Consider the following 10731-nt stretch of genomic DNA (forward strand, 5'->3'; position numbering starts at 1 on the left):
TCAATTGCCTACCAGTCACTAGCCCGAGCTGATGCACCAAAATCCCTGAGGACAAAATTTAGAGACTAGATTCTACCAATTAGGGTTTTTGAGTGTGGATCTTAGTTTGATGACCTATGAATTTCACACTGAATCTCTTGTTTTGATTAAAAAACAACATAATGCATAGTATCATTGAAATATTAAAATCGAACATGCCCTTAACAAGTGGCATATATAAAATGTTTTTGCAGGCAATAGCGGGGCTATGTGGGAGTTGGCGCGGGCCACTGCCTACCCCAAACCTTCTAGATCTCATTGAAAATGAGGCTGGACGTTTAGCTACATGCAGTGCCGACACGTAGGGGTGAACAACGCTCAAGCTCGGCTCGTGAACGAGTCGAGCTCGAGTTCATGAGTAGACTCGTTCAAATAATTGAGTTGAGTTCGAGCTCAACACATAACTGCCGAGTCGAGCTCGAGCCTTAATCAAGTTGATATTTTCAAACGAGTTTACGAGTTTGTCGAGCCTTAATCGAGTTAAGTTCAAGATCAACACATAACGATGAATATCAATTTTATTCAAACAAGTTTGTCGAACTCGAACTTAATACGTAATGATGAATATCAATTTTATTCAAACGAGTTTGTCGAGCCTTAATCGAGTCAAACTTGAACTCAACACGTAACTGCCGAGTCAAACTTGAGGTTTCATTAGTTGAGCTAAGCTGGAGTTGACTGAACTTGGGCTCGACGTGTTCTCCTCTGCCGATACGAGAACCGAGCATGTAAAGCACTTCAGCCAAAAAAATCCTAACTCCCCATTGTTTACAGGACGAGAATCTCGAAATATATTTGAAATTTTAATATGAGATTCACATTTTCGATTTTACACTAACTACTACTTCTAAATTTTTTTTTTCCCCTTTCTTTTCAAGGGATAAGGGAAAGAAGTGGATTTGATTTGAGCAAAAGCTTAGGGATGTCAAACAAGACATGGTTAGGTATGGTATCGCCAAATGCGCTCTTAAAAGTTTGGTGTTTATAACTTTATTAGACACTTCGACAGGGACGCCTTCATCGTTTACTTGATCAAGTTGCATCTGAAATTCACCCATTTCATACTCAACGTCATTAAAGGACATAGCAAGATTTTGGATTGGCAGAATGATTTTAGTCACGAAGACTTCCCAATATCTTAGTTCTGGCAAGTTTGTCTTGTATGGGACTCATCTTAAATCCATTGTTATAAAAAATTATAGAGTTGCAAGTAAGATAAGTGGGCAATTTGTGAATTACAAATCAGTAAAACGGGGAGGGATTAGATTTTAAACTTTAAGGGGCACCCACATGTAAATAAGTGAAAACTTAAGCAGATACAGATGTAAATATCCCAACTTGTGTAGGCTTGTGTGGGCAATTGTATACACCATCACCGGCTCCCGCTCTCTTCACACACTCACACATATATATTAAGATAGAGAGAGAGAAAATTGTAGGAGGTAGATAGCTAAAGAACAAACTCAGTTTTTGATATTTGTCATATAGGCGTTCGAGAGAAAAATGAGAATAAAAAGGTGATGGAGCATTTTTATCACATAGTATTAGTTGACATTATTGTTATTTTTTCTCTCTCAACCACCAATGTGAAAAAGATTAAAAAGCTGAAAATTATATATATTGTGTGTGTGTGTGTGTAAGTGATTGGTAATTACCATACCAGTTGGGTAAAAGACAAAAATTAAGGCATCTTAAATTTGCGTTAAGAAGTATTTAAAAAGAAATGTGAACCTCCTAGTGTATTATTTATAAACACTGATTTAATGTAAATGATGTTTAGTTCAAGCTATTTTTTTTATATTATGAGAGCTGTTTATTTTCAATTTATCAAAAAAAAAAAGCATTACTAAAGTAAAAAAAATGAGTAACTTAATTGTATTTCTCGCCAAAATGACTCTTAAGTTCATATCTATAAGGTTTAGAATGTAAAATAAATGCTTTAATATTTAATTTTAATAGGACTAGCTTTTTCTTTTACGCAAGTGAGCTGGTATTTAGCAATTTTCATGTGTTATATATACAGTCTCTTTCACTGTCCAACTCCATGGGGTCACAATTGGTGATAGAGGACTTGGCTTCTCTTGTCTTATCATGTGTCAATTATTGCCAAATCGGTGGAAGCTCATGCATCTGGCAGTATTTCATGTGATCATTGTAGCTGCTTCCACAACATGCCCATCAAGCAATATAAGATGCATTTTAATATATATATATATATATATATATATGTATCATATTTGCACTTTGGGAAATGGCAGTCTGATTTGGCCTAGTTGCTTTTATCTTTTTCTTTTATTTTCCGTTTCCTTTTTAGCGGCGCTTTCCATTTTCTATAAACTATTTCTGCTTATATTAGCATACCTTTATTTGTAAAGCATGCTAATGTTGGTTAGTTTCGTAGAAAGACATCTAACGATATGGCAACGATAAAAACGGAAATTAGGCACACCTAACCTTTCTCACGGTTAATGAAAATGTTTACTGTATTTTTTCTGTAAAATTAATTGTTAAATCAGTAGCAATAAAATTTTGTTGTAATTATTAGTCTTTTCAATAATATAAACAGTTAAATGTGCCCTTTTTTATTGACAATTCTTAAAGTGTGTATTTCAATATTTTCCCCAAGTCACGATATCACATTCATCTTTATATATATATATATATATATATACTTTGGGTTGGAACTCAACGGCTGTGCACCAGGCCAGGTCAGGCTGGTGCTCATGCCTGAAACCTGGACTCAACCGCAGTTTGGGCCTAGGCTCTGCTTGACCTGATTAAAATAAAATATATAAGAAATATATAATTTTAATTTATAAATATATCTAATTATAATAAAAATTTTCAAATAAAATAACATTTTAAATAAACTCGGGTTAAGAGAGGTTCGGTAAGTAAGACGGAGTGATGGATGCGTGATTGTGAAGTTCAAACATAGCATCAGTCGTTACCTATTTAATAAAAATGATCAAGAACTTTATTCTTTTATATACATGCTTTTCTTTTATTGATTTCACTTATTTCAAACAAGTTTTTGTTTCTAAAAGTATTTTTTACGTTTCTTTATTAAGTAGAAATATTTAAAAATTGTAAAAATGCAACAAAATGCTGAAATATGAAGAATATTTTGAATAATGCCACGAGTCATCCGGATCCAAATAAAGTCCAGATGCTCCTCCACGGGGAATCGGTGGATGGGTATTTATGTCATTTTCTCTTCGGGAGCCAGCGACTTATTGTTTGTCGATGGGCACCGTCGGTGGCGAAAACTCCGATGGGCGGGCGGCCCACCTTCTTCTGTGGGACCCGCCCATGCGCGTGACCGACGGCGGAAAGAAAATTAAAATATCGGAAAATGTTCACGATAATTTGAACATCCGATTTCGGAAAATATCGGCCCGTGTTCCTCGACCCGTTGCTTTCATTTTACAAACAAACAAATCGATATTTACAATTTAGTTCGTGAAGAATTTATTATTTTCGCCGACACCGGCTATCTCTCTCTCTCTCTCCTCCTGATTAAGATAAATAATTGATTTAGCGAGGTATATATGAAAAGTCGACCAACATGAAGGAATATTTTTTGCCACATTTATTTATGACATAAGCAAAAAAGCAAAGTGGGGACACTCTTTTATCAAATTTGGAGTTCTATATTGGCAAGTTATAGAGTGACGTGCCTACAACATGAATGATCTCGATATCACTCATATATTATTGTTACAAAATTTATATAAATAAGGGTGAGTTCAGTCAATTCCAGCTCGGCTCAACTAATGAAATCTGATGTTTGATTAAACTCCATCTTGAGAATAGCATGATGGAAGCAACTCGAGCTCGACTCGATTAAGGCTCAACAAACTGGTTTGAATAGAATTGATATCCATCGTTATGTGTTGAGCTCGAAGTCGACTCACTTAAGACTCGAGAAACTCAAATAAGACTCAAGCTTAACTCGACAGTTACATGTTAAACTCGAATTCATTCAAACGAGTCTACTCATGAACCCGAGCTCGACTCGTTAAGCAAATGACTCAGCTTGAATTCGTCCATGAGCCGAGCTTTAACGAGTCAAGCTCGAGTAGTTGTTCACCCCTAAATTAACTATTGACAAATACATATTTTGCATTGTTGGCAATCAATATAGGAGATTAATATAATGACATATATTTAAAACATGATATTGCTCAGTCATTGGATTTTATGATTTATCAATAAGTTTTAATTGTTTTATTTTAGATAAAATCATCTTGAGAGTCCAACCGAATATCAATTAATCAACAACCGCTCTCTTAATCTCTCATTCGTATATTAGAATAGTCTTAGTATCATTTTTTTCAAAAGAAAACAAGGAGGGCCTGTGCACCTCCCTTCTTTTTCTCTCCGCGTTAGGTAAGATTATTGAATCCGGTCCATTTTCAAGTCTGCCCACAAGTGCTGCTCGATCTAATATGAGCAGTATCGGGTCATACCCAAGTCATTGACTGGCCTAACTAAAGCAACATATGGATTTGATATAGATTGCATAAATAACCGAACCGCCTTAAATCAGTTGACTATGGAATAATTAATTAGAATATATTCGCGATTGAAAAGAGCTAATCCAATCGGATTCAGATCTGAATCCAGTTTTACTTGAATACCCAATGAATAATTTGGATCTTAGCTTCATTTATTAATATGGACCTCCGAATTTCAATATTCAAATCTATATGTGTCGTTGGAATTCCATTCCAAATGTACAAAAATTGCAATGCCAAGTCCATTAAGAAGGTGTAACAGCAGTTATGTCATTCCATCATTTGCAGGTGGAATGAGCAAAAAAGTTACTTTGCTGCATTTCATCTGCGATGTTAAAATACAACCTGCTCTTAATACTCAAATTGAATATCTTGCAGTTTTAAGAGGATCGAGTAAAATATAGTGACACATTTCATATATTTAAAATTAAAATTGAAATTTAAATAAGCTTGGGCATTGCGTCAGATAAATCTAGTTGTTAATATTTAGGTACTTGCGCGGCCAGTCTGCCTTTAACGCTTTGTTTGGATGGAGGGAAAAAAAATGAAAGGGACATGTAAAAAAAAAATGAAAAGAAATAAGTGATTATAAAACTTGTTTGGATAGAAATGAAAGTTGAAAAAATCATATTTGGAAAGAAAATGATAAATATTATATTACTTTACAATAATGCCACTAATATTCAATTATAGAAGTGTACATGGAACACAATGAACAACGACAACCCACTGTCCAATGGTGGCGATGGGGACTTGGGCGATGGTCGATATGGCCTGAACGAAAAATATTACCATCAAAGTCTTGAACAGTGGTGGAAAGAGAGAGAAAGATAGAGTCGGTGCTTATGGGAGTCTTAACCGGGGAGAGAGAGCCATGCAATGTCAAGGATATACACGGTACGAATAGCTTTTTTTTTCTTCTCAATCTTTTCAATTTTAGAGAATTAGATTCATATTAAAGCATTATTTTCATTCCCTTCTTTTACAACCAAACAACATTTTTATTTATTTTTAATTAATTAACCAAACAAGGATTGATTGTTCAATATTTCCCAAGGCCCAGCCCAGATGCCTGATTTTTGGTGCCCAGTATGGTAAACCACTAAAATACAATTAATTTACATTAAAAAAGAAAACTTGTCGTAAAAACAAAATTGAAAATGAAAAAACCTAAAAAAAAACTATACGAGAAGTTTTTTAGTAAATTACCAAAATGTTATTCTTCCTTTAATATACAACAATGTAACTTTCCCTCTTGCCTAACAAATCTCAAATCTTGTCAAGCCACGTGTCTCAAGAGTGACATGTGACAACCATGCTCGAGATTCAGACCTGTCTCTCGGGGCACGTGATGGTTTCGTTCGTCCTTTTTTTTTATATAATGCCACATAAAAACATACGTCAATAAGATTTTTTTTTTTTTTTAAATTAGAAAATGAGATCATTGTTGGGTACTTCACGAGTAGCCTTCAAACCTTAAAGCTTAAACAAATCTCTCTTTCCGTTTTATATATTCACTTGGAAGGCAAGAACATGCAGAGCAGGTAATGGAGAAGATCTATCAGGTACATGTTTGACTTGAAACGGAAACCTTTGTTCCTTCCAACGCGCACAACAGCGGCACCAAACGCGTCTCCGCATGTGCAGCAATAGCATTCAAACGGCGATCGGATGGTACATATCTCTTGTGTGCATGTGTATTTTATTTCAAAGAAACTTGTATAAGGAAACCCATAATAAGGCCACCTTGCGTGATGATGTGATTGACAGAATTTTTGTCCTCTTAAAATAATATATATGAAAAGTTCTTCGATCATCCTTACAGGGCCACGGAAAGGGAGGCTTCAGGCTATTGTTTCTTTTTGATGTTCGAAAAAAAAAAATACACTTATATTATTGAAAAATTTTAATTTGGTATATGTAAACATTTTGAAAAGTATAATTTTGGAAATACTATTTAACCTGTCTAGCTTCGCCCTTAGCAATAAGTGGAGATACTAGCAAAGGCGGAGTTATGATTTTTTTAAGGGCGGGCTAAACGGTTCGTGAGTCAGGCCAAAAAGAACGACAGGTCGGGACAAACTAAAAAAATTTAATTTTTTCAATATAATTTTTTTTTGTTGATGAAGGCCATCTGATTCAATAATTAATTGAAAAGTTGAAGTCAGTCAGGGTCCTATACTCACTCTCTCATTGAACATGCCGTGCATGTGGTGGACTTTATGCAGCTTACTGATGGGCCGGACAGAGTGTTTGCGGGTTTAATCACTCTGAGACATTTCAATTTCAGCAGCTACTTTGATACATGGGAAGAGATCACGCTGTGGCTTTCAGTCACTGGAGATCCCACATTAAACGCATGCCTGTTAACCCTCGCGAAGCTAAAGAATTAAACTAAAACTAAAACTAGTAGAGCAATTCCTTGTTTATTTGCTCTTTCATCCTCTCTCTCTCTCCCTAAAACTCTGGCTCCATCTAGTTTTCTCTGCTGTCGATTTAGATCGAGAGAAAGAGATTGTGAGTGTGTGTGTGTGGGGGAGGGGGAGAGAGAGATAGAGAGAGAGCCGATAAAATGAGCATTCATAGCAAAATTTTGAGACAATAAGCCATTTAAGTATATGAACAAACCGCAAAAACAAGAATAAAAGACAAATATACAAGACAATCGCACAGTGAAACGAAAATAAAAAGAGATGGAAAGAGAGTGGCTAGATGGCATAGCACAGTCACCCCACTGCAAACGAAAGACGACACCGTATCCAAAAATCAAAATGCACATCCTCCTTTACCAGAGAGAGAGATGAAAGAAAACAACAGACCGACAATCACAATAGCCGCAAGAAGCATTAACGTTGACATTGATTTATTGGAGTCGGTGTTCAAATTCTCTCTCTCCCACTCTCTACATCTATTGTTTATTTATATTTTTGATTCCATATATTGATCATTTTGAACTAAAATAGAACTATTTCTGGAATATTCACAGTGTATAATATCATACACTATGTATAATATCATAACTCTTAATAGTCACACATACGTCTACATGATTGGAGTTGTCAAAACATTTAATAATTTAATAAGGAGAAAAATAAAGAGAGTGTGAAACCATAATTCTCAAGTTTAGCTAACTTCCAACGCCAACCAAGTGGATATGAAAGTGAAGGGCCCACCTGCATGGATGGCCACCTAACTTAGGTGGTTGGATATGCATGAAATCCCGAACCCAAGTTTGGGTAGGGTGCAATTGTCTCAAGTCTGGTCAAGCCCAACAAATCCGTAGTTCTTAGTTCAGCGAACTTGACTACCCAACGACTTTTTTTTTTTTTTCTCTTTACAAGTCTTTGTAATTTGTACGTTGAGAGATAAGGGGTTGGGTGGAGGCTTCGGCCTTTTATCAAGTAAATTGGATTTAACATTTGGGGATCTTTGCCCTTTGTGTCTAATTTAGATCTAAATTTCATGAATGCAAAATTTTAAAATATTTGCTTCAAGTTCACCAAGCGACTAGGGTTTACTCGAGCAAGTTATAGTGCAGTCTTTCATTGTTAATCCAATTGCAAAATCAGCAAGTTTGAGTGCATTATAAGAATTTTTAGTGCACATTTAACATAAAAAAATTAAGATAAAATGCTTGTTTGGGACCGGGTAAAGATCAAATATAAGATATAATATAATGTTTAATACAACAAAAAAACCCTAACTGTGCCAACCTAGAAAGAACCATTATATTTACTCGTATTATTTCTATGTGATTAAATACCAATGAAGTCCAGTGTTTGACTAAAGTTGACATGATTAAGCAGCAACATAAGGCTGTCGAACTCTAGAATTGAGGGAGTGAGAGAAAGAAAAAAAAAAACTTCATTTACATAGATCTAAGAGGTCATTTGAACACAAAAAACCAAGTCATCATCATCATTGAGATGGTGTTTGATGGTTTAGAATTTTGATTAAAGAATTAAAATTTCAGGAACATAGTTCATCCTCAAACTGAGATAGAATCAAAATTCCAAGGTTCAGTTTTCAAATTCTGGAAAAAAAATAACTTATTTTGTTTAATAATCTAATTTATTAGAATTTGAGCATTTGTAATTGTAACATTTTATGATCCTTAGGTATATCAAAAACCCTCTAGGTGTCTTGACACCTGATTGAAGACCTAGTTGAGTGTCAAACCGATTTTTTTGTCTGCCGCACAGGAAAAATCATGTGCATCGATTGAAAATCGTACGGGGAAGGGAAGTTTAACGCGCCGTATGGTGAGTGCATCAAATGCCAAAATATTTCCCTCGCAAAATTTGTACGAACACGGAGAATTTAACTCGCAAAGAAGTCCAACGTCTAAGAGGTCGGACTTTTTACTGCAGAGAATTTAACCAATTCGCTGCCTCTCCTCTGTCACTCTCTCCTTCCTCTTCTCTCACTCTCTCCTTCCTCTCCTCTCTCGCTCTCTCTTTCCTCTTCTCTCTCGCTACCTCTCCTCTCTCGCTCTCTCCCGCTGCCTCTCCTCTCTCGCTCTGTCGTTCCCCTCCTTTATCACTGCCTCTCTTTTCTCACTCTTTTGTTCCTCTCCTCTCTCGCTCTCTCGTTACCATGCAAAAAACTACTATATGCACTAAACACAGTTAATTTTACATTGTAAAAAACTTCCCTCAATCAAACAAGGCCTCAAATTGAGAGAAGGTAAAATTTCATCATGTATTTTTTTCAGCATTCTTTTTCATGATAATTTTGCCACGTTAAATTATTCATTGCCCAAACAGGGCCTTAAAGAAAAAATTGTGTTTGGGTGACACCAAAACTAGGTTTGTGAGAGATTAAATGTCCCTAAAACATGGATATGACAAAACCTGGTTTTGTATAAAGGAGTAAAAAACTTGAACACTCCACCAAGTAAATTTTTAAAATTCATTAAAAAACTTGGTTTTCATAAAACTATGTTTTTAAAAATTTGGATTATAAAAGGGTGTCATCCAAACGCCCCCCCTTTCTTTTTTTTTTTTTAATTAAAAGAAAAGCGGGTTTTAGAAGGTCATTTTTTTATCATTTGTGTATTTTGTACTGGCTTAACAGAATGTTACCAGTAGCTAGTAAGGTCATTTTTCTTCCCAAAATGATGAGAAAAGAAAAAGGAAAGGATTTTTTTTCCCATTTTGTTATTATATTTTTAAAAATATTATAAAAAGGTGTGTAACATTTGAGCAGATAACAAATCATTTCCCTTATTCTAAAAGTTATTAACAAACATGCACTCAACTTTTGAAGATTTTTTTTTTTAAAAACTGCATTCCTTGTTCAAAGAATGTTAATATAAAACAACAAAAATGCCTTCCCTAAAGAAAAAAAATATTATGTTGTTCAAGAGAATGGCCCTTTAAAAGATGTATTTTGACATGTTAGATCAAAAGGTAATGTTCTTACTGGTAAGTGGCGCTTTGAGAAATTTTGTCTTATGATTTATGATTTATTATTTTATATATATTATGTTTGGCCATAGCAAGAAGCTGAAGATAATTTGCACAAACAAATTGTTGACGTTTTGTATTTTTTTTACTATGGGTAACAATTTAATTAGTTTAAATCATTCACATATATCGCTAACGGGTTTTAAACAGCGGGCATTTCCTGAGGTACTTTCGGGCAAAGCTGAAAATCTTGGAAAAAATTGGCAATAAACAAATCCAAAATATGATGAAAAAAAAATGAAAAAAATACAAAAATAACATGAAAAAAAATGATAAAAAAACGATTGTTTAGTAATGATATACATGAAGACAATAATAAAACTTAAGTTTTAAACTTTAAAGCAAAAACTAGGCAGACAAAACGTGATAAAGTTGCAGAAATTTCTTTTGGAGTTTTTTTTTTTGTTTGGTTGTAATAAACGAGAAAAAGACGAGCTTCATTTTATGTTTTCATCGAGCCTTTTTCAAAAAAGTTGGATTTTATGTGATAATGGCTTGAACAAGACCTCAAGTGATGCAAATACTTGTTGTTGTCTATTTTCTTGTCATGCTTAATACTTGGCAAATTTACTATCATAATCTTATTTTCGAATATTTGTTTTATAGATACAAATAAAAATCACAACATAATGTTTTTTTGAATCAATTACTCTTTCAGATTGGACTAACAATTATCTGTTCTAATCATTTTTGCAATTTGATTT

This window comes from Nymphaea colorata, chromosome 1 (assembly GCF_008831285.2).
Source record: "Nymphaea colorata isolate Beijing-Zhang1983 chromosome 1, ASM883128v2, whole genome shotgun sequence".
NCBI classification, from domain to species: Eukaryota; Viridiplantae; Streptophyta; class Magnoliopsida; order Nymphaeales; family Nymphaeaceae; genus Nymphaea; species Nymphaea colorata.